The sequence below is a fragment of the Taudactylus pleione genome, unplaced genomic scaffold (assembly GCF_031769625.1).
Source record: "Taudactylus pleione unplaced genomic scaffold, aTauple2 ptg000157l, whole genome shotgun sequence".
In the NCBI taxonomy this organism is placed as follows: Eukaryota; Metazoa; Chordata; class Amphibia; order Anura; family Myobatrachidae; genus Taudactylus; species Taudactylus pleione.
In genome coordinates, this window is record NW_028284559.1 from 7,732,176 (window position 1) to 7,758,764 (window position 26,589).

Here is a 26,589-nt window from a genome sequence, read left to right on the forward strand (position 1 = left end):
TAATACCGCCCAAATGTATCAAATAGCACATGCAGGGACTGGGTCTCCAAAAGAAGCCCGTCTTTGTGATAGTGAGGTGGTTGTGCCCTCTAACAGGACTGTTGCAGGTAATAAAGGATGGAATGAGCGATTGCTCCGTCGTTCATTACATTGCTCAATGTGTACACATGGTACGATATGTCGGCCCGACATATCATCCGGGTACACATCGGCAAGTGTGTACCCAGCTTAAGACTGTCGCCATTCAAGCTGCTGGGACATCACTAGTGATCTCAATAACTGACAAACAGAACAATTGGTTTCTGTTTATTCTTTTTATGTTTCCATAATGTATAGTTAAGGACTCGTACACACAAGCATTTTCCATGCACTCATGGCGGTTTGGGTTTTGTGCCATTCTGCACTCTGTGAATGCAATACATCCAGTTAAACAAAGAGACATGAACGCAGCATGAGAAATGTGCTGACAGTACATATGAGCTTACAGAATTCACCCTGGGCAGACCACGAATGCAGCAAGTCCGATGCTCATAGCTGATGGGAGATATATCCTTATAACAAAACGTTTATGGGTATGTACTAGGACCTTTTTTGTCAACTAAAAAATAAATCAGATTTAGCTAATCTCTTATGACAAACCTCAGAGCGAGCTGCATAAATCATGCCCATTTGTGTTTCTTACTCACTGCATTTCTTGAGTCTTATAATTCATTAACAGCTGCTTAGTGTAATATCCAGTTATGTATGTTCGTTACCAGATATGCACACAGGACTCCCCATTCTGCTGATCAGTAAAGATCTTATTCAGAGTCAGGTCAAGTGACCAGAGGATCCTTGGAGTGTAATTTCAGTCTTTACAAGCAAATGAAACGCTCTGTTCTCCCCCCTCCCCCGGCTGTCCGACCCCTGACATCATTTTACAGCAGCTGAATTTTACTTCTGACAGTTTTCTTTTATTGACACTGTAACACTTCTGTACACCGGATAGTTCTAGCTCATGAAAAAAGTTTTAATGTGAATTCCTGAGATAACAAAAACATAATCTATATACAAGTAGAAGACACTGCTCTTCTCGCCCTATGAGGACTCTGCATACACAAGTATAAGTACCTCATCATATATTTATTTATTTATGTGGAGTGGACAAAATAATAATTCTACATTGTCAACTTATACATTTGATGCAAAATAGTTTTAATTAAGCAAATTGCCTAGATTTATGCTATTGTATGTTATTAATTCTGCCTTTACTTGCTTATAACAAATCACACATGGCACTGTTCACCTTTGCCTTTTCATTTTTAAAGTTGGAGATTAGTTATACTTTTAATGGTTATGGATACTTACAGCCAAATCATCATGTATTGCAAAGGTAAGGAGGCGTGTTTTGCTGCGTACACAGTACGATTAAACAGAATGATATGAACGATAACGATATCATTTTATTGTTATCGTTCATAACGTCCTGTTTCCGACCCCCTCAAATGACAAACGATGGTCGATACACGGGCACGAATGGTCGATATAGATATCGACCATCGCCCGTGCATGCAGGCCAACATGGTTGATATCGACCATGTTAGCCTGTTCACTATAGGGACCCGCGATCGTTGATCGTGGGTCGTTTTAGTAGTTGGGGGGTTGCTTTAGACAATGCAGTTTGACTGGGAGCTTCTGCCTCCTATAACATCATTCCCAAATGCCTCAATAATATACATAGTACAACACGTATTATAAAATTTGTATCTTTTAATTCTTTGGTGCAAGAAGAGTTTACCGGTAAAGCTGTAAATCATGAGTCACTGCCGTTAGAGTTAGATTCCAATGATTATCTCCTATTTGTTCACTATGGGGTCTATATACTAAGCAGTGTTAGGAGACAGAGTGAAAAGTGATAAGGTGCCAGCCAATCAGCTCCCAACTGTCATTTTTCAAACACAGCCTGTGAGATGACAGTTGGGGGCTGATTGGCTGGCACCTTATCACTTTTCACTCTGTCTTCTAACACTGCTTAGTAAATAGACCCCTGAGTCTTCATCTTACCAACTGCAGATACTTAACTACCCCACTGTTTTAATCTTTACACAGACTCCCTCTTCCTTCAAGATGTTATCCTTTAAAACTGCCCACAGTTTTGTTCCATGATTTTACATATGTAACCTCATCTTAAAGTGTCCTCACACTGGGCTCTAATTATCAACATTATTTTTACTAAAATAATGTGAAAAAGGGTGTTTTCACACCCTTTTCACATTATTTTAGTATCACCTATAGTTATTACAGGGCAATTGGAGTAGAATTCGTAAAATTCTACTCCAACTCCTAAGTATCACTTATTTTTAGTAAAGCAGATCGCATTTCCCATAATTGTAATGGGAAATGTGATCCGACCAGAGTTACTAAAAATAAAATGTGAAAAAATATTGGGGAAAACCCTGTGATAATAACGCCACCTGGAGGTGGCGTTATCCAGGGTCTCCCCCGGTTACCGGCCTCCTGCCCTGCTCTAACGGGGAGAGCAGAGCCGGGAGTCGGTCCCAGTAATCAGCTGTGTGGTCTAAACAGACCGCTAGCTGATTACTGTAAAAAAAGAAAACAAAAATAGTAAAAAAAAAATGTACTTACCTGACTCCAGGGACCGGTGATCGGGCCTCCGGTGATGACTCCCCTCCGGTCAGCTGGTCTCCCATAGTGCACTGCAGCCCGGTCATCAGGTGATCGGGCCCCAGTGCAGTATGGGAGATCACCTGACCGGAGGAATGGAGAACATCACCGGAGGCCCGGAGCATGTAGGTAAGTGCTATTAAGGGAGGGGGGGTCGCGGGGGGGGGGCGTGATTGCGGGGGCGGGGCTTAGCGCAGGGGGGGAGCAGCGGTGATCGGTCGGCCCATGCGCGGGCACTTAATCACTGTATTTTTTGCGAAAATACCGTGATAAGGCTCCGAAGGGGATTTACAGGGACAGAGCTTTATCGCAAGCTCTGTCCCTGTAAGGGATTTGTAGTAAATCCCTGTGATATTGCCTGAATTCGCAAAGCGAATTCACTCGGTAATATCACACTACAATCTGCATTCAGTATGCGGATTGTAGTAAATAGAGCCCATTGTCTCTGTGGGCTTGCCTTCTTCCCATAGTGCATCCTGGTACTATCTCTTCCCCAGGTAAACAACACACATTCACCCGGCCGTCCATATGATGTAAAAGAAAAAGTGATTCATCAGACCAGGCCACCTTCTTATATTGCTTCATGGTCCAGTTCTGACACTCACATGCTCCTTTTAGGCGCTTTCGGCGGTGGACATGAGCACTCTGACCGCTCTGCGGCTATGCAGCCCCATATGCAGCAAGCGCGTGCGTCCCAAAGGTCAGGGCCGGATTAAGGTCTGTGGGGGCCCTTGGGCAACAAACATGTAGGGCCCCTATTAAATATGGACAACATGAGGGTATGCGCAATGGGGACCGTATCGCTTGTAAGCGGTACATTGACAAACAGCGATAAGCTAAGCTTAGCGCTGTTTGTTAAATACTAAAAGGAGGACATAACCCCTTTAGTGAGTGCTAAAGGGGTTATGTCTCATTGTGAAATGTTGCCCTTGGGCTTCACATGAAATAAAAAATACAGTTACACACACGAAAAAAAAATACACAATATACACCCACAGGAAAAAAAACACATAGAGGCACCCACATTACATATTACTCACCAGTTGCGCAATCTTATCCACATTACGCTGCACATACTGCCCCTGATTCACATTACACCACATAGTAATGTCCCGTAATCATGTTATGACACACAGCAGTGCCCCTTTTACACAATGCCTACAGCAGTGCCCCTTATACACAATGCACACAGTGATAGTGCCTCTTATACAATGCTCCCAGTAGTGGTGCCCCTTATGCAGTGCCCCTAGTAGTGGCAGACCCCCTTATGCAGGCCCCACAGTAGTGGTGACCTTTATGCAGTGCCCCCTATGCAATGCCCCCATTAGTAGTGTCCCCAGTAGTCATGCCCCCAGTAGTAGTGCGGCCTGTAGTAATACCCCGTGGTAGTGCCCACAATAGTAATGCCCCAGTAGTGATGCCTCCAGTAATAATGCCCCCTGTAGTAGTGCCCCCAATAGTAATGCTCCCTGTAGTAGTGCCCCCTGTAGTAGTGCCCCCTGTAGTGAATCCGCTTACATAAAAAAGGAAAAAAAACCCACAATATTTACCTTAAGCCCCGCGTCCGTGTCTGGCTGGCTGGCTGCTCCTCGGAACTATGGGAGATACGTCATGACGCACACTGCACAATGTGGGAGCTGGAAGCCATAGCTCAGGTGTGAGCCTCCAGCTGCCACTGTGGTGAGTGGTAACAAAATCTCAGCTGTTGCACGGCAAATGGAGCCTCCCTGCTGTGCCCTGGTTAGGTGGGCCCGAGGAGGCGGAACTGGTTCTATCTCCCGTTCTGGCCCACTTTAATCCCTAGTGGGTGTGGGGGCCCTGGGTCGACTGCCCCTGTCGCCCCTCCCCCCGTTAAACCGCCCCAGCCGATAGTTACCGCCAAAAGTGGAAGAACAAATTTGGATGCAGAAAGAGGCAATGTCAATGGGCGTTCCTGATGGTAACAAGGGAGTGGTTAGCCAGATTCAGCCGTGTCGCAGTCAGTGGCTGCACCTTTTGCCGCAGTTCTGATGTAAGTGGTCATGTTTAGACGGACATTCTTCGTCTCCATACGGCTGATGCAATGCTCGATTGTGCAGCCGATGATGCATCTTCATACGAAATAGCACTGCAGTCGGTGGGCGCCTCTGTACAAATCTCATTGGCTGCAACATTAGCATAAAGACGCAGAGGTGCTGCGGAAAAAGATGCAGCCTTCGCTGCGTTCGTGTCCATCTCTGAACCAGGCCACTTAATTTGGCGCTATAACGCTTCCTGCTTTGCCTCTTTGCACAGGCGAAGAAGGAAGCACTACCAATGAGATGTATGAACATGTCATTGGCCGGAGAGGGGGAGCTGTAACTCCCCCCCTCCAGCACTACCTGCTAGAGACCACAGCGCATCAGCCTAGTGCTGATGCGCTGTGTGTCAGCCCCGGCCGGCTCCACTGAGTATGCGTGGGATCTCGCAAGTATCGCGAGATCCACGCGAGCAGCCTGGAGCTGGCAGCCACCGCAGCAGGGACAGCGCCAGGCTGTAGCTGTCGATAGCTACAGCGGGCCGAACGGTCAGGCGATCTGAACATTCATACATGGCCCAGGCTATCGGCGCTACTATCTTGTTGATAGCAGCGCCGATAATGACAGGGGCGCATAGCGCCTCTGTCATTTTCTGCTCAACCCCTGATCATACATCTGGGAGAAGCGGTATCAGCACACATAACGTGCGATTATACCACATCTGAGCTTCATACATCTCCCCCCCTGAGTGTTAGCTTGCTTCCTAATATATCCTACCCCTTGACAGGTGCCATTGTAGAGAGATTATCAATTGTATTCACTTCACCTGTCAGTGGTTTTTATGTTATGGCTGGATTCACAGGACTTCCAATTTCCAGTACAGTAGGGTGATATACACCTAAAGTTATATAAACTTTTCAGTTTCGTATACTAAACTTTCATAAAGCCCAAGTGTCCATTTCACCTGATATTGATAATATACAGTCAAGTGATTAGAAAAATACTGTACAATACTTATTAAAGGTTTAAGCTAAGCATAGACTGCTCACTGGTGTGAGATGTGACATTTTAACTGATGGTACTTAGTTTATGGCTTTTGTGCAGATACCTTACCATGGGCGGGATGTACTAACCTTGCGGAGTACATCCCGCCATGCTTCGCATTCCTACTGATTGCATATGCACTAACATGTGCGATCAGTAATGCAAAGGACAGCTCTTCCGATAAGAGCTGTTCTTTGCGATGTGCGCTGTGCCGTGGACTTCCAGGTTCATGACCCTGGAGTCCATCTGCGCATGCGCAGAGTGACGCGGCGGCCACGGGGCATGCTGGGAGGGATCGGATCGGATCCCTCATAGCAGTGCGATGCGGTAGAAGCCCATAGGCTTCTATAGGGTACCACCAGCAAAAGCTGGCGTTACACTCCGCATCGGAGACCCGGCGACCAGGTGATGATACTTACGGAAAATTGCGGTACAGCCCCGAAAACCGTGTTTTTACTGCATTTTCCGTTTAGTACATCCCACCCCATGGCAGTTATTGTTACAGCAGACTCGTTTTGCCTAGGTGACAGGGGCGTATTTATAATGGGTGCAGGGTGTGCACATGGGCCCCTGGGTCCACGGGGGGCTTGCACCGCACATCTTGCACCCATATTATACTTACCTCTCCTGAGTCCCACTTCGGCGCCGGTGTCAGCGCTGTAAAAACGCCTGGAAAATGGCCGCCACTGCCTTTTTCCCGTCGTTATGTGCAGTACAGGGAAAATGGCTGCCGCGGCCATTTTCCTGGTGACCTGCGCATATGCGATATAGACTCTGGGCATACTCTAGTGCCCAGAGTCTATCTGTGCGGCACTGGCCGCGCTGCGCTCAGTGTGCTGACGGCCGCCAGAATGAGAGGAGGGGGCCCGTGACGGAGACTGCACACGGACCCCCTCCTCTCTTGAAACGGCCCTGCTAGGTGACCAAATTTAGAAGTATGGATGCTAGTTTATTATAGATCTTAAAGAGACCTGATATAACCCCCTGAGACATATGCAGTGCATTGCAAAGACATACCTGACATATAAGATGAGATTCTGGCTTGGTGAAAATAGCTGTCACTGTCCTTGTTTTCTTTTCTTTAAATACTATTGTCTAAAGCCCAGACAGTCATTAGATGCCAAATGCAGTTTGGGACCAAAGAAAAATCATCTTGAAATCACCAAGTGACAGGGTCAGTAACCTTCTTACTGATGAGCCTGACATTGATTCATGACTGAAGTGACTCACTAGCTCTGAGACTGTGCCCTATAAAAGGACCAATTATATACAGAAACAAGTAGAACGATCAGGTACTGCAATATGACAGCATATTTGTTATATAAATGGTCAGTTCACTTATTTTTTTCTTAGTCTCTTTATTTTTAAAAGTGGAAAACAAGCAAGTGAGACAGTCACACACTGCTGAATTATACATGGTCAATGTGCGGAAAACAGAAACAAACCAACAATTGTGGCAGTATGTGACGTAAAAGCATGGATATAATAATATTCACCAATTCCACTTTGATTTTCGTAGCATAATATAAAACGAATAACAGAATAACTGTGTAGAGATGGGGGTTGGGAGGGGGGGTAAAACGAAAAAGGCATGCACCCCTGCAAATCTAAATATACAAGGCCTGTAGAAAGCAATAAAACGCTAGAAACCCACATTTACAGTAAGGCCATACAGTAGTATTATAAGGTATCGGGGACCCCAAGTATCATGAAATGTATCTACGGAGTCATGGAGAAAGGTAGCTGTATACCATATTTTAGTAATAAGTGCCTGTGAAGAAGGAACAGCAATTAAATGTTTGGCTGCATTAAAAATATGATTACATAGTGTAGGTAAGGACTTCGAAATCCCTCTCAGAGGTGTACAGAGTAAGGCATTCAGAGGGTGTTTTTGGGGGAACAAGTCAAGAACCCTACTAACAAGGGCAAGGACTTCGTTCCAGTATGGTACAATCAAAGGACAGTCCCACCACACGTGCATAATTGTGCCTGTGTCCACAGTGCCTCCAGCATAAGGGGCCTATTCATCAACACTAAAATAACGTTTTTAAGGACATTTTCCTTAAATAACGTTATTTTGGTATTCATGAACAGACTTAACACAGGAGATATCACAGATATCTCCTTGCTAAGTTCCCCTGCGTTAAATTCCACACTCCCCATACATTAGTATGGGGATGTGGAAATTATGGTATTCATCAAATTCCGAAAATTATCAATTTTCGGAATTTGATGCAGTTACTATTCGCCACTGTGAGGTGGCGAATAGCAGAATCCACTTACCTGTATCAGCTTGTGCAGGTCCCCCGACGAGTCCCTCCGGCGCTCTGCTCCGTCCTCAGGCTCCGGAGGCTGGTCTGACATGTGTGCTCCCCAGCAGAGCACAAGAAAGTTTAGAAAAAGAAAAAAAAAATTTTTTTTTCTAATCTGTCATGTGGTCTGCTGAGAAATCACATGACAGACCAGCAGGACGGAGCCGGAGGCTGCTGCGCGGACAGGTAAGTCGGGGGGGTCGGTACGAAACCTAACGCATCTGTAGGCAGTGCTGCGCATGCGCTGGTTTTACAGATGTAACAGCGCATGCGCAGCACTGTTTCCAGATGCGATAAGTTAGTGTAGGCAGGGAAAAGTATCTATTTCCCGAAAAGCTGTCATCGCAAAAATGACAGCTTTTCGGGAATAGATACTTATGGAGAGGTGGAATGATGAATTCCACCTATAATTAGCTAGAACTCCATGAGAGTTCTAAAGCCAATTATCTCCATTGAATTTTTACGTTTAATGAATAGGCCCCACAGTCTGAGGCGGTCAGGAAGATATGATGTACTTCTTCATGGACCTTATACCACCTTGTATACATTTTGAAGGCATTTTCCTTGAAGTTGGTATTAATAGATGTTTTGGACACCCATTGTCTGATGTTAGACCAGTCTTCATCAGCTAGATTTAAACCCAAATCCCATTTGGAGGCCTGTCCAAAGGGCTCTTTAAAGTCAGTGGGAGGGTTGGCCAAAAGAGAATATAAAATGGAGATGACGCCTCTGCACCTTGGATCGTAAATACACAGGCGTTCTAATAAGCTGGGATTCCGGAGTTTGTTAGATTTACTTAAGGAGTGTATGAAACTGGTAATTTTTAAATATTCAATATAGAACGTAGTCTGCATTCCAAATTTATCACAAATCACTGCTTAGTTTGGGGGAGCAAAGTGCCTGGATATGTGCAAGAATCTAGTTATCCCCACTTTAGCCCAAGGATGCATATAGGAGGTCATACAACCTAACGAAAAGTGGGGATGATGCCAAAGTGGGGTCAGGGGAGATGGGTAAGGCGCCAAATCCAATTTCTTGTTTAGACTGTTCCATACACTCATGACAGATCGGACACAGGGAGTGTCATATACTGAGGCTGGCCTCAGATTGGTGGGGTGCCACGGGAGAAAACTGACCAGCTGATGGACAACAAGATCGTTTTCAAGGGAGACCCACTTCTTGCAACCATCAGGCATGTGCCAGGTGACTCAGTTGAGATGCATGAAAATACAGCAATAAGCTAAGGAGCCCTAGTCCCCCATTAACCACTGATTTGTCTAAGATCAATCTATGAAGTCTGGGTTTTTTACCTGACCATATGAAGGTGCCATATAAAGACTGAACAGTATGAAGAAAGGAGGCCAAGACCACTATTAGAATTGTTTGGAACAAATAGAGCAACCTGGGCAAAACATTCATTTAATTAAATTAAATCTGCATGTCCAGGATATGTAAAGGGGAGCCCATCTAGCCAAATCTGTTCTGAGATTTTGTAAGAGGGGAACATAATTAGCTTTATACGACTGGTCATACATCTTTGTGATTTGGATCTCTAATTATTTAATAGATTTAGGATATATATAGTCGAAATTAAGCTCCAATAGCCGCATAATGGTGGAAGAGAGGTGAAATGCCAGAGCCTCTGATTTTGTGATTTTAATCTTGTACCCTAACAAACAACCATATAGGGGCATATTCAATTTGGAGCGAAAAGTCCGTAGCCGGACTTTTCGCTGTCAGAGGTTTTCCCATCGAAAAGTTATCGTGCTCGTCCCCGCTTATCCCTGTATTCAATTCCAAATCGGCGAAAACGGGACCCGGCGAAAATGGAATCAGCGAAAAGTCCTGTCATTTTTAGGGAAATCAGCCTGACACCCCCCCAAAAAGATGCTCTGACAAGGGGGTTCACTATGGGTACCCCCGAATGGCCCTGCTAAAGGTATTTGGGGTCTTTAAATGGTCTCAATAGGAGCTATTTAGCGTCTTTGGGAGAGTGGTGAAGAATAGCATTTAGCAACTTTTTTTTGCCAAAATAAGTAGTCCCATCAAATTGGGGGTACATGAAAATGGGTGCAAGCATATTTAAAAATCGTTAAAATCAAGCATTAAAAAGCGTTGAAAACGCAAACCATCAGCTAGCACCTGCATTCAAAAAAACACCTCCCCCATACTTGCAGATCCCCCCAAAGGCTATTTCGCTAGTTTATGAATATGTACCGCCACTTTGAATTTTTTGGCCCACATTTTCAAAGTGCTTTTTTGGGGTGTCCTTTGTGTGTTTTTAATAGAGATGAGCGGGTTTGGATCTCAGAGATACCCTTCACTGAGGACACTGCCAGCACCGCAGCACTGCCATTCCATGTACTGAGGACACCGTCAGCAACCCCACTCTGCCGACACTGCTGTCACAGTAAGTGCACTATTGGTGTATCCAACCCACACTGTATAACACACTGTATGTGTGTTGGAAATTAGAAGCTGAACTGCCACATGTTAGTTCCGCCCACTGTGTCACTTAGTTTAGTCAGCCAGCTAGCTGGATGCAACCTTTTGGCCTTAACTAGATTAAGCAAATAATATTGTGAGGAGGTCAAAATTGATTGGAAATTACTGGAATTAAATATTCTTGAGGTTAATTATACTGTAGGGACAAAAACAGGCCCAAATTATGGGATTTTAGCTGTTTTTATGATTTTTTAAGAAAAAATACAGAACCAAAACACAAAAATAAAACACGGAAGTGAGGTTTTGGCAAAACCAATCCAGATCCAAAACCAAAACACGATAGTCGGCGCATATCTCTAGTTTTTAAGCGGTTTTTTTACGTAGTTTACGTCAAGGGGTGTGTACAAAGGGTACAGAGTGGTTTCTGCACCCCAAAACGCAATTCTGCACTTTTTCGTCTATTACATTGCATTGTGTTTTTCGCACCAGCGAAAAAAGACACTAAAATTGAATACGGGGAGAAGTGAAATCGGCGAAAATGACATCATTGCCGAAAAGTTTCGCCGAGAACGGCTTTTCGCTCCAAATTAAATACGGCCCTGAGTTCAGCCTGCAAGTTAGGGAGTGAAATCAAAGGGGAATATAATAACGTATTACGTTGTCTGCAAATAATGAGAGTTTGTATCGAGTGCTTTGGTTTGAGATGCCCCTAATATCAGGGTTCATCCTAATATGGGCTGCAAGGGGCTCAATACTTACTGCATATAGTAGGGCGAAAGAGGGCACCCCTTCTTAGTACCATTGCCTAAACTAAACACAAATGAGGATAGCCCATTGGTGGAATCAGAGGCAGGGGGGGTGACAATACAGGGCCCGTAATGCTGACAAGTAACTATCACAGAAGCCATAGGTCCCCAAGGTCTGGAACATAAAAGCTTGTTGGTATATGAGATCAAGTTGACAGTGCGCCTTGTGTTATCGAGGGCCTGTTTCGTTGACACAAAGCCGTCCTGATCTGCATCTATCAAATGGACCATATGTGGATTCAACCTATTGGCCAAGATTTTTGCAAATAGTTTGATGTCCGCATTGATCAATGAGATTAGCCAGTAACTTGTACAAGTGGTGTCGTTCCCAGGTTTAGGAATTACAATCACTACCAAGTTTACCTAACCCTCCCCGCAACCCCATTACTTACCTTCGGCATCCTGGCTGTCCAGCGTCGGTTTTTTGGCGCGGTAAAGTAAGCGTCTGCATTGTGTGAGGGATAAAGGGGTCTATTTATGAGGCAGAGAAGAGCCCTGTTCATCTGAAATCAGTTCATGGAGCAAGTTACCGTGGAGAAGGTTATTCCTTCTCCAGCGGCATCCCTACTCCATGGATGAAACACATCACCATACAGTTCTGTGTACAGCACTTTGTACACTGTTACACTCTGTACACAGGGCAGTGGCAGATACAGACTTATCTTTTAGGGTCGGTGACTTACCGTTTAGTCCTGACCCCCCCCTTCCATCCACACCCAACTCCTCCTTTCTCCAGCCCCCCCCCCCCAATGTAAACAACTGGAGCGAGGATGAGCTCGGGAAAATATGACAGCAACCCCCATTAGCTGCAGCATTAGGCTCACTCCCCAGGGGTAGGCATGGCATTTGAGGATATGAGATATCAGGGAGTGTGGAGCCCCTATAGCTGTGAGCCCAGTACAGGAGCCTCCACCCCAGCAGTCATTAGTCCATGCATTCAATGTGCCACTTACCTCTCAGCCCCAGCAGCAGCAGCCAGATGCCCCAGCAGCCCGCACTCCTCATCCACAGTGTGAAGTGACCGCTGCCATTTGTGTGGTGTAGTCTGCACCCTGCCCGCCCCCTGCTGTCTCCAGTGCCCATCCTGCAGCCACACATGTTCCTCCCTCTCCATCGACGGAGCCATCTCCGGATAACCTGAGGACGCCGCCTCCCCTTGTGCCTGGCCGCTACCCTTCCGGCACTCTGGGCACACTACAGCTCGGGAGGAGGTGCGGCATCGGGATGGGGCCCTGCCAGACAAAAGGGTAAGTGGGGAGGAGGAGAGACCGTGAGATACTGCAGCAGGGAGCAGAGCCCGGTGCCGCGGTACACAGCTGACAGGAGAGAGGGCCTGTGAGAAGAACTGCGGAGAAGCAGCAGTGTGCTAGGGGTGGCGATTGCCCCAATTTCCCCCCCCCCTGGATCCGCCACTGACACAGGGGGCATAATTCTGGGTTGGGAGTAAAACAACATAAGTAGAGCACCTGTCCAAAATTTAAACCAACTTTTTTATTAGACCAGCCAACTTCTGTCTTCTGTGTCAACTTGTGATGTCACAGAAGTAGGCGGCGAGTGCCTGCCTACTTCGTCATGTTTTGAATAAACACACACACACACAATGCAGTAGAAATCGGATGGTCATATAAAATATATAGGGGACCATTTATCATTCAATATTTGTGGTGTAAAACACCTGTTTTCGTGGGATAGCCGCAAATATTAAGCATTCTCCGATATCTGTTGCTGTCCCTTCATTTCCAACGGCAATGCAACCCCCATAGGTTTCTATAGGGGATTTGATGCTGCCAGATTTATTAAATTCCGTAATGCAAAACATTCCAGACCTTGATGCGCATAGCCATCCGGAACACCGAGAACACCTTCCCGAACGAAGGTAAGTCCGGGTCGCCCTTACGGTTAGCCGCAGGGGCGATGGTTAGGATTAGGGAGCTAGCGGGGTTAGGGTTAGGTTTTTTTTGGGGGGAAATTAGGGTTAGGCACCCCTAGGAGGGAGGGTGAAGCACCCCCAGGGAGAGGTTAGGGCTAGGCGCTAATATGGAACATGGGCGCTAATATGGCGATCATTAATAAATGGGCCACACACTATATATATATACATACACACACATATACATTTTATATATATATATATATATATACACACACACATACATATGATGCATTATATATATATATATATATATATACATACACACACATATACATATGCACATTATGTGACACATTCAGTGAAGCTCAATAAAACACATGTACATGGCCATAAAATAAAATAAAATTGAGACCTGCCAAATATCTTGTAGTGTGCACACTATAAATAGGAGTCCCGAATCTTGCCTTTATATGAATGTTCCTTTTAATACATATAGTCGTATAGGCTGAGGTGTCCGGTAGGTGACAGATGTACAGTATATTACCCTTTTAAATAGCAGATCTTCTTTTTAGCAAGGTGTCCTCACAAATAATTTTCCAGATGGTATGAATAGTAGACCTTTAGGGTAAATCTCACCAAAATAGGGCTGGCCCGGAACAAGAAGCAGTCCAAATATTGTAAATAGGCTGGGGGATCTCCATAGTATATGCAGTTCAGGTAAGCTCAGGTGTGCACACTACAAGATATTTGACAGGTCTCAATTTTATTTTATTGTATGGCCATATACATATGTTTTACTGAGTTTTACTGATTGTGATATCTATATGTTTATTAAAACAGATTGTATGTAGTATGTATAGCTATATTAATTTCACATTGTCCACATAGCGCTGTTTTCCTATTTTTGTTGATTACAGCAATAATCTAATAGACTGAGTAGTGTTGTAATGATGGAGTGGGTCAGCAATGCATTGGCGTGGAAATGCCATATACTCAGAACTGAGCTATTATTCTAAACAGTTCCTCAGTGATATGTTGGCATGGGAGTTTGATTATAAAGGGCACATCCATTACTAATGCTGGACATACACTATACAATTATCTGTCAGATATCTGTTCAATCTGGTTGGTTGGAATGAAAACCTGGTAATGTATGGGAGCCAATGATAGTCGATCATGTGGTCTTAAACACTGGAAAACGGACACAAAAAAAAATAGTTCAAATTGATTAAATTTGTGTGTTTTAACCAATTTGCCTGAACAACCATTTTTGTCTGTTTTCCAGTGTTTGTGAGCAAATGGGCGATTGTCATTTGCTCCCATACATTACCAGGTTTTCACTCCAACCAGCCAGATTGGACAGATAATTGTAAACTGTATGCCCAGCATTATTGTTCAGGCTCCTTGCCTTTATTTCTCCTGCTTCTTATAGTAAAATACATCATTATATATTAATCATTTGATTGGGGATGGGGGGGGGAGATATCTTAATGTCTTCCCAGCTCCAAACCCGAACGGAACCGAGTAGAACCGAGCCTGCACATCCCTAGTGGAAACACAGGATTTTGAAAGGGGGGTTTCCAATTTCCGAATACAGAGCCAATTAAAATGTATAAATATATAAATATTTGATGGACTGTTCAGCATTACGCACACACTGACAGACACACAAAGACTACACACACACACTGATACAGACACACTGATAGGGCACTCACAAAGACTACACACACACACACACACACTGACACAGACACTGATATACACTCACAAAGACTACACACACACACACACACTGACACAGACACTGATATACACTCACAAAGACTACACACACACACACACTGACACAGACACTGATATACACTCACAAAGACTACACAAACACACACACTGACACAGACACACAACACACAATCCTTTCACTTACAAACATGAAAGTGGGCAAATAACTACTGCATCAATACAGGGAGAGGGGCTGATCCAGCTCACATGCACCTGCCGCTGCGACATACAAAGCCTGGCAAGCAGCTGCTACACACACTGAAAAACTAGCTTTGGTGACCAGTGCTAACCAGGCCAGGCCCACCTGCAAATGAGGACGTGGCTATGAAGCAACGGGGCCCACCAGGTGATCCCCCGAATCCCCGGTGAGCCAGTCCAAGCCTGGGCGGACACTACTGGTCAGTGTCCGCCTACTTATCGTACAGTTTGGGGGGGGGAGTTCTCCCTACACTAGAACGATTAGTTGCTGAAACTCAAACATTTCACGGCTGGCTATCGTTTGCTCCCACACACAGGACGATTATCATTCCAACCTGGTTTTAACGATGTCATTCTAGTGTGTGGCCAGCTTAACAGTCTAGGTTTGAAGGATAACCATACTTGGGCACAGGTGACTTAATTAGTACCGCTATTTTATTTAACCATCTGTGCTCAGCCATAGATAGCCTTAAACCTTAAAACCTGGACTGTTAGGGTACCTTGAGGCCCGAGTTTGGGAACCACTGAGCCAATACTTCAGTCAGGACTCCTTATTCACCATGAAGTTGCACGTTCTACAAGGAAACAATTGTACATCTCCAATGTAATGTAAAGGTAAAATGTAAAAAGTGATATAAAAAAGACACTAGTCCGAGTTCTACTCATGATGTATTTATAACCTAAATGACACCCAATGAGCAATATTTTTGGAAAAAATAAAACAATTATTATAATAGGAATATTTAATATTAGCAAATTAATATGTATTTATTGACCCTTAATTATATAGTGCACATACATTACACAGAGATTTATTATTAATATTTTAGGCCCTATTTAATACAATCGGCATTTGAAATGCGATTGTAGTGGGATATTTTCACCTAAATTCGCATTGCGAATTTAGGAAATATCACAAGAACCTATGTGATAAAGCTCTGTCCCTTCAAATTCCCTTCTGCAGTCTTCTCACTGTATTTAAAAAAAAATTAAAAATACAGTGTGAAGGTGTCCGCGCATGTGCCGCCGACTCCCCAACCCCGCCCCCACCCCCCGCTCACTTAAACTTACCTTGGTGATCAGTGCTCCGGTGATGTCCTCCCTCTGGGGCTCCGGTCAGCTGGTCTCCCGGCTCCTGCACTGTGACCCCTGTCAGCTGCTCTATGCAGCATCTGACCAGTGTCAGAGTGCAGGAGCCTGGAGACCAGCTGACCGGAGCCCCAGAGGACCTCACCGGAGCACCGATCTCCGGTCTCTGGAATCAAGTAAGTGATTTTTTAATAATTTTTTTTTCAGTGATCAGCTTGTGGTCTATTTAGACCACGCAGCTGATCACAGGGGCCGCTGCTGGCTCTGCACTACTACTATGTGACATAATCTGTAAAGGGCATTACTGTGTGGTATAATGTGTAATGGACATTACTGTGTACTGTACGGAGCATTACTTTGTGGCATAATGTATAAGGGGCACTACTACTGCATGGCATAATGTGTTTAAGGGGTACTACAGTGTGGCATAATCTGAATGGAGTCCGTGTGGCATAACATGATTGTGCTCTGTGTGGGGGCAAATGTATGTGGTTTTTTTCCACCTCTGGGGGGGCCTTTTAAGATCTTGCTATGTGGCGCACAAAGTTGTAGTTATGGCCTTGTATGCAAACACAAAGGCTCTGGATTTAATATGAACGTGCATTAGTCATCAAGTTGCTCAGACTGAAGTTAAAAGCAGACTTTTGTAGCTTTTTCACAGGTTTTTGGCAGACTGCCAATTTCCACTGGAGCCAGCCAAAACCCTAATCCTGGTCAAATTACACTACCCTGCCAAGTTTGGTGAAGGTAGGTCCAAAACTCTGGCCGTGCATACAGGACAGACAGGCAGACAGACGAGCGTTCTTGCTTATTATATAGATGTGGGGGGGAAACCCATGTAGACACACACACACATATATATATGACTGTGCATTATTTCCCAGTGACCGTACACCTCCCAGCATAACCGCACACCTCACCTACTTCCCATTATCATCAAAACCTCATCACAAAGCCACAGCTGTATCACTCCACAAGTGTAAAGAATAACATCTATCACAGAGACACTGGGCCTGATTCAGAGCCGGACGCTATTTGCGCTCACTCGTTCAGAAAAAGGGGCCGGCTATTTAAATTGAGCACTCGCTCTTTGCGGTCTGTTGACGCCTCTATGTCTGAGCAAGCGAACGAAACATGCGCTCGCTATTTTGTAAAGACGCCCCCTGGCCGCTCGCATCATACTTCATCTCCGCTATTTATTAGATTAATCGAGTACATCGAAAGACATCTGAACTGCTCGCAGTGCTTGTGGTTGGATTTTCCTACCGCAATCATGCGAACAGTTCAGGCTAAGAAACAACCAAGTGACGTGGTCGATCACGCTGCTTTGTTAATTATGCACACCCTTAAAACGCCCGTTTTGACCATTTGGCACGCCTGCGTTCGGCTCTTCACTCCCCGTTTTCAAGCACCTTCCCCTGTTACCACCCACAAACGCCTCATCCTGTCACTCAAATTAGCAGGCACTCGCAATTTTGCGAACACACGTTTTCCGACCGCACTGACTGGTTGGCGCATGCGCATTACGACCCATACGCAGATGTGCGAACATCGCTTGGAGCGAACGAGCGGCCGCTTACGAGAGGCTCTGAATCAGGCCCACTGTTCACAGAAAAGCAGTACATAACTGCCTCACTGACAGAAATACACATTTCGTATAGAATATATATATATATATATATATATATACACACATACACAAACTAGACCTTGTTTCATGGTCCCGTCATTTCATTTGCTGGATAAGTCGTATTAATACGATTAAAGTTAATATCTTGCCTAGACTCCTTTATCTTTTCCAGTCCCTCCCTATACATGTTCCCCCCTACGTTTTCAAATTTCTCCAATCCCAAACAACTAAATTTATATGGTCAGGAAAACGACCACGGGTACGTCTCCGAATTCTTCAGAGATTGTCTCGGGCTGGTGGTCTGGGTATTCCTAAATTTAAACATTACTATCTCTCTGCTCAGCTCGCTCAATGTATCTTATGGAATAACTCTGATAGAATATGGGTTCAGATTGAGGCGGAGGCCATGGGACTGCTTTCTCCTGCTTCCCTTCTTTGGCTCCCTAGAGCTCGTCGACCTAAAAGAGTTCGTAATCACCTTATTATTTCTCATTCGCTAACATTATGGGACATAGCTTCCCGTAAATTTGGCCTTTCTCTGTCTTCCACCCCAATCATCCCACTATTTAATTCCTCAGAATTCCCTCCTGGTATGACTCCTTTAGCTTTTCTTCCCTGGCAAATGGCTGGTATTAGATATGTCAATGATTTGACCCGTGACACTTCCTTTCCCTCATTTGCTGAACCCCAATCTAAATTTCATATCCCCTCCAAACATATTTTCCAATATCTGCAACTCCGGAATTTTCATAACACAATTAAACACCGCCTTGTTCACCATTCTTTGACTCCTACTGAGAAGCTGTGTTTACGCCACTCCTCCACTGCTGGCCTGATATCGGCTCTATATTCAGAGCTCTCCACACCTTTAAACTTCACGCGCGACCCACACGAGTTAGCCTGGGAGAGGGATCTAGGTGAAACCCTGAACCCTGATGATCGGAGGGAGGTTAGGGAGAGAGTTGCCTCCAGTTCCATATGTGTTAGAATAAAAGAGAACGTCTATAAGATTCTTTTTAGGTGGTACCTGGTCCCCTCCCGACTGAAAAAGATGTTCCCTGATACATCCAATAGATGCTGGCGTGGGTGCTTGTCGGAAGGCACATTTTTCCACATCTGGTGGAGCTGTCCAAAACTCACTAGTTTTTTGGCTGGATATCAAGAATTTAATTATCTCAATTACTCATCTCCCGATCCCTTTGGATCCCATATTCTTTCTTCTAACCCTGCTCTTTCCGACTGCCACACACTACCAAAACAAATTAATCAGGCACATTCTCTTAGCTGCTACCTGTCAGCTGGCAACTGATTGGAGACAGCCATTGCCTCCCTCCTCACATTCTGTCATCAATAGGGTTTGGTCGGTTCAGCGAATGGAATACATGACCAGTATCCTTAACCACTCTTGCAAAACATTTGACAAGGTCTGGTTATCCTTTTTCAATGCTAGTTCCCCTTTCACCTAATCTTCTCTATTTCTCCCCCTTTATTCTTTTTCTATGACAGTTCTAGCCACGCTGTCTCCCTTTTTTCTCCTAATCTTTCACTTTCCTTACTGGTCTTTTTTTTTTTTTTCTTTGTTACTCTCTTTCTCAAAATTTAAAATTGTATCCCACAGTTTTATTAATATCACTGAACTCTGTTCTTGTGTACTTCTATTGTAATGGTCAGTGAAGATTGTTTGTCTTTTTATAGACATATCTTGCTGTATTATGAGTGGATTTTCGATAAAATACCATTTAAAATAAAAAAAATAAAAAAAAAAAAATATATATATATATATATATATATATATATATATATATATATATATAAGAAATCTAAAATACTAGATCTCTCAAAGGACCTGACATCAATCCTCACCAAAAATGAGTGGTACAATTATAATCTATTCAGAACTTGAACAGGACTTAACTGAGCAGCCACTTCAGATCCAGTACAGATTGAGTCTCCATATCCAAATATTCTGAAATACAGATTTTTTTTTATAGTATGACTGAGATAGTGACACCTTTTGCTTCTTGATGGTTCAGTGTACACAAACTTTGTTTAAGGCATAACAGTATTAAAAGTATTGCATAAAATAACCTTCAGGCTTTGTATATAAGGTGTATATGAAACACAAATTAATTACATGTATGTACACAAACTTTGTTTGAGCCACAAATTATTGAAAATATTGTATAAATTTACCTGCAGGCTGTGTGTATAAGGTGTATATAAAACATTGCAATGCAACAATGCATTCTGTGTTTAGGTTTGTGTCCCATTCCCAAGATATTTCATTATGGTACTATTATTATTATTATTTTCCTTTATTTATATGGCGCCACAAGGGTTCCACAAAGCCTTACAATGTACATTGTAATGTACACTGTCCTCCTGCAAATCCTTTACTCTCTCGGTTTATGTGGCATTGCCCTCTCCTGGCTTTCCTCCTACCTCTCTGATCGTTCTTTCTCTGTGTCCTCTCATGACTCCTCCTCCCCCCCACTTCCACTGACAGTAGGAGTTCCCCAAGGTTCTGTGCTTGGACCTCTCCTTTTCTCCCAATACACATCCTCTTTAGGTGAACTCATTAACTCCTTTGAGCTCCAATATCATCTCTATGCTGATGACACTCAAATTTACCTAACCACCCCTGAGCTCTCCCCCTCGCTCCTTACCCATATCTCCAACTGTCTCTCTGCTGTCTCTTCATGGATGTCCCAGCGCTTTCTTAAACTTAACGTGTCTAAGACTGAGCTGATCATCTTCCCACCCTCTTCCACTACATCACTTCCCACAATTTCATTAAGTGCGCTGTTTTGGAGTTATCCTAGACTCCTCCCTCTCCTTTAAACCACACATTCAGCACCTCTCGCAGTCCTGCTGTTTCCACCTAAAAAATATCTCCAGATTTAAACCTTTCCTCACCCAGGATGCCACTAAAATCCTCATCCACTCACTGGTCATCTCCAGATTGGACTACTGTAACCTTCTCCTAGCTGGCCTCCAAGTCTCTCACCTCTCTCCACTACAACCGGTTCTCAATGCTGCTGCTCAGCTCATCTTCCTCTCCAGATGTTCTACATCTGCTTCCCCTCTCCTTCAAGCCCTACACTGGCTCCCCTTCCCGTTCAGATGCCAATTCAAGGTTCTTACACACGCCTACAAAGCCCTCACCAAATCCTCTCCCGCATACATTTCTGACCTTCTCTCCCTTCACACTCCCGTCCGTCCACTTCGCTCAACAAATGCATGCCAACTGATTACTTCCTCCCACTCCCGCATCCAAGATTTTGCCCGTGTTGCTCCCTACCTTTGGAATGCTCTTCCTCTCCCCATCAGACTCTCCACCTCTCTACAAATCTTCAAACGGGCTCTCAAGACCCACTACTTCATCAAGGCCTTCCAGCACTCATCCTAACCCACCTCATGCTCTTTCCTCCCTATATTCCCCTTCTGTGTCACGCCTGAGGGAAGCACATGAGGGAAGAGGGCCCTGCTCATGAGAGCTTACATTCTAAAGGGGAGGGGGCAGACAGACGGGTGAAACCGATGGGCTGGATACAAGGATCACAGTAATATAACATCTAAGGAAAGGCTGCAAATATTCCAAAATACGGAATATTCCGATATCCAAAATACCCCTAGAGCCAAGCATTTTGGATATGGGAGATTCAACCTGTACAGCAAACAGTGAATAGACATGTCAGTCTTGAAGAATCATTAAGCACTTCCTGCCAGTACAGTTTACCGTTCAACACGTTTTTTTTCCAAAAAGAATTACTCTGAAAGTGACAGTATTCATTAATGTTCAAATGATTAAACTGTTTAAACCGCCTATTCTGAATGTCCAACTGTTTTATTCACTTACACTGTTATCCAATTAATTGTTTATTCATTCAAAATTATTCAAATGAAATGGCCTATTCTGAACTATTTTTATCTGTATCTGTTCCACCCTACATCATCCCCACGTACAACTATTTTGTCACACCAGGGGCCATTTTATAATATCATGTACTACTCTTGCGGTCACGTTCTGATATACGCACCGCTTGGGTGGTTGAACACACTTGGCCTTCGACCTCGTGCGTCACAAAGCACACTAAGGCGTGTGTATATCGATGTGTGACCGCACACCCAAGAGCGATATACAGTATCTATTACATAGGCGTGTGTGCATAATTATATATATATATATATATATATATATATATATGACATAAAAACACCGGCACTCACTTTGTTGCACAGCTTTCCAAATTCTTGCTGGGGTGCTCACCTTGGGGTGTGGTACCCCTCCACATACTTATACAAGAAATAAGTGGCACTCCCAGTCCAAATAATCAGAGAAAAACCAGTGGCTTACTGTGCAACGTTTCGGGGTTAGCCCCCCGTCATTAGGACACAGTGTGTCCTGACGACGGTGGGCTGACCCCAGAACGTCACACAGTAAGCCACTGGTTTTTCTCTGATTATTTGGACTGGGAGTGCCACTTATTTCTTGTGTATATTATATTATGTGTGTGTGTGTGTTCAATATTACTTATCTAAATTGTTATGTTAAAGTATGTGTAGCTGAACTTTGCAATTTGACACTAAAAAATGTTCCTTTATTCAGATTACTTTATTGAAGTCAAAATTTCTAAATCTATTCATGCGTTTTTAAATAACAAGATCATCATAACAATCCATTACATAGAGCAGAGTTTCACAAACTCTGCCATTACAGTCCAGGTTTTAAGGATATCCACGCCTGAAATCAAATTAACTTAGGTACTAATTAAGTCACCTGTGCTCAAGCATGGATATCCTTAAACCTGGACTGAGTTTAGGAATCTCTGACATAGAGCCAAAACTCCAAAGATTAAAAACTTCACTTTTCACAACAATAAACAAATATAAGTAAGTACTGGTAACCTCATCTAATCAGAATTATCTGTCTGATATCACATGGAATAAAATCTCAAGTCAATAAAACAAATAGCCAATAGAATTATATTTTCTGTTGTTATATATAGTACAAATTATTATCTTCATTTTGCAGCCAACAAATTAAAGATGATATATACATTGCATGAACCATGCTCCGCAAATATGCGGATGTACATTGCTTTAGTCATTTGTAGCAGCACACATAACTTCCACTAATACATATGACAGCGTTTGCCCTGCAGCTGGCAACATCTACAGTATTTCATTTGTTGACAAGTGTACATTGCTCTGCTCAGATGGAGATTAACATCTGCATCTTTGGTACATGCTTCTACTACTATACTATTGCTATAGTCATTTAATATGAACACCTATTTTGCTGCAAAAATGTTCACTTTATATTGATTCATGTAGAGTGACACAGTACACGGCAGAAGAATGTATGCAGGAACAGACAACATTATAACTTCCCACTTTCCCAGTACCAGTTTACCACACTTCTACTCGATTCCCATGTACCTGAGTGCTCTGTAGACCCCGTCTGACTGATCCACTCTGAGAAACACTGGTTGCTGAGCTATTTTTAGGGTGGGATTTGCTGACTGACCTTGGTGGTGGGGTGGAGCAGACTGTAGGAAGGGGGGTCAGTTTTCATCTGTTGGTCACACCAGTCTGTTGGGAGCCAACGAGACCTTAACCCTGACTGTCCTCTGACTGTCCGCATACTGGTCTGTGAGAGGGTAGTTCCCAAATCATTTTTGCTGCAGATTAAGGGGCCTATTCATTAAACTTAAAAATTCTCTGGAGATAATTAGCTATAGAACTCTCATGGAGTTCTAGCTAATTATAGGTGGAATTCATCATTCCACCTCTCCATAAGTATCTATTCCGAAAAGCTGTCATTTTTGCGATGACAGCTTTTCGGGAAATAGATACTTTTCCCTGCCTACACTACCTTATCACGTCTGGAAACAGTGCTGCGCATACGTTGTTACATCTGTAAAACCAGCGCATGCGCAGCACTGCCTACAGATGCGCTAAGTTTGTGTACCTCCCCCCCCCCAACTTACCTGTCCGCGCAGCAGCCTCCGGCTCCGTCCTGCTGGTCTGTCATGTGGTTTCCCAGCAGACCACATGACAGATTAGAAAAAAAACTAAACTTTTTTTTTCTTTTTCTAAACTTTCTTGTGCTCTGCTGGGGAGCACACATGACAGACCAGCCTCCGGAGCCTGAGGACGGAGCAGAGCGCCGGAGGGACTCGTCGGGGTACCTGCACACGCTGATACAGGTAAGTTTCACCTGCTATTCGCCACCTCACAGTGGCGTATAGTAACTGCATCAAATTCTGAAAATTTATAATTTTCGGAATTTGATGAATACCACAATTTCCACATCCCCATACTAATGTATGGGGAGTGTGGAAATTAACGCAGGGGAACTTAGCAAGGAGATAACTGTGATATCTCCTGTGCTAAGTGGCTACATGAATACCAAGATAACGTTATTTATGGAAAATGTCCTTAAAAACGTTATTTTAGTGTTGATGAATAGGCCCCTAAAAAACATATTTTACAGATACTAAACAGTGTTATAATGATAAAAACAACATAGCTACACAAGTACAAAGGTGAGCGTGTCCATACTAAGCTGCGTGGTCGTGTAAATAGTGGTGTGGCTATGTTAAAAAAAAAGTGGGTACAGGGTTGATGCAAGGTATCACAGCGCCCTAGGCAAAATTTTAGCCTACTACCCCTCAAATACTCTCACAAGTGACTGTAGTTTATATATATATATATATATATATATATATATATATATACAGTGCATCAGGAAAGTATTCACAGCGCGTCACTTTTTCCACATTTTGTTATGTTACAGCCTTATTCCAAAATGAAATAAATTAATTTTTGTCCTCACATTCTATACACAATACCCCATAATGACAATGTGTAAAAAGTTTTTTTGAGATTTTTGCAAATTTCATTAAAATAACAAAACTAAGAAATCACATGTACATAAGTATTCACAGCCTTTGCCATGAAGCTCAAAATTGAGCTCAGGTGCATCCTGTTTCCACTGATCATCCTTGAGATGTTCCTACAGCTTAATTGGAGTCCACCTGTGGTAAATTCAGTTGATTGGGAATGATTTTGAAAGGCATATAAGGTCCCACACTTGACAGTGCATGTCAGAGCACAAACCAAGCATGAAGTCCAAGGAATTGTCTGTAGACCTCTGAGACAGAATTGTCTCGAGGCACAAATCTGGGGAAGGGTACAGAAAAATTTCTGCTGCTTTGAAGGTCCCAATGAGCACAGTGGCCTCCATCATCCGTAAATGGAAAAAGTTCAGAACCACCAGGACTCTTCCTAGAGTTGGCCAGCCGTCTAAACTGAGCGATCAGGGGTGAAGGGCCCTAGTCAGGGAGGTGATCAAGAACCCGATGGTCACTCTGTCAGAGCTACAGAATTCCTCTGTGGAGAGAGGAGCACCTTCCAGAAGAACAACCATCTCTGCAGCAATCCACCAATCAGGCCTGTATGGTAGAGTGGCCAGATGGAAGTCACTCCTTAGTAAAAAGCACATGGCAGCCCGCCTGGAGTTTGCTAAAATGCACCTGAAGGACTCTCCTGGCCGCTCGCATAGCTGTGGGTGATTGAACTCTTTGGCGTGAATGCCAGGCATTATGTTTGGAGGAAGCCAGGCACCGCTCATCACCAGGCCAATACCATCCCTACAGTGAAGCATGGTGGTGGCAGCATCATGCTGTGGGGATGTTTTTCAGCGTCAAGAACCTGCAGACTAGTCAGGATAGAGGGAAAGATGAATGCAGCAATGTACAGAGACATCCTGGATGAAAACCTGCTCCAGAGCGCTCTTGACCTCAGACTGGGGCGACGGTTCATCTTTCAGCATGACAACAATCCTAAGCACACAGCCAAGATATCAAAGGAGTGGCTTCAGGACAACTCTGTAAATGTCCTTGAGTGGCCCAGCCAGAGCCCAGACTTGAATCCAATTGAACATCTCTGGAGAGATCTGAAAATGGCTGTGCACCGATGCTTCCCATCCAATCTGATGGAGCTTGAGAGGTGCTGCAAAGAGGAACGGGCGAAACTGCCCAAAGGTAGGTGTGCCAAGCTTGTGGCATCATATTCAAAAAAACTTGAGGCTGTAATTGCTACAAAAAGGTGCATCAACAAAGTATTGAGCAAAGGCTGTGAATATTTATGTACATGTGATTTCTTAGTTTGTTTTTTTTTAAATTAAATTTACAAAAATCTCAAAAGAACATTTTACACACTGTCATTATGGGGTATTGTGTGTAGACTTTTGAGGACAAAAATGTATTTATTCCATTTTGGAATAAGGCTGTAACATAACAAAATGTGGAAAAGGTGACGCGCTGTGAATACTTTCCGGATGCATTATATATATATATACATATATATATATATATATATATATACAGTATATACATAATGTGCCAATGCCACACCCATGTTCTTTAATATTTATCTCACTGAGAAAAATGGTATGGCGGCCATTTTCCCTTCAATTTGTGCATGCACAGAAGAAAAATCTCAGTGAAAATGGCCATCACACCATTTTCCCAGAAACATACGCTTGCACATTCACCCCAACCCCATATAACACTAAAATATACCCATCCCTCCATAGATACTTACCTTTAACTGCAGAAGGATGTGGTCTCTTCATATTCCTGGGTTAACCCCCCGGCATCCTCGGCTTGTAGAATGCGCCGCAAGTGTTAAGTAAAATAAGTATGTCTCTGTGAGTGAGTGAGTAAGGATGCTTCAG

At 43.8% G+C, this 26,589-nt stretch overlaps 1 protein-coding gene across 1 annotated transcript in view; it reads right to left on the bottom strand.

Moving 5' to 3' along the window:
• Positions 1–23,343, bottom strand: part of DUSP29 (dual specificity phosphatase 29) — a 67,368-nt gene extending 44,025 nt beyond the window's left edge. Inside the window, exon 1 of the mRNA XM_088474992.1 lies at positions 23,286–23,343. The gene's annotated coding sequence lies outside the window, so the exon portion shown is untranslated. The remainder of the gene's footprint in view (positions 1–23,285) is intronic.
• Between the last annotated feature and the right edge of the window lie 3,246 nt (positions 23,344–26,589).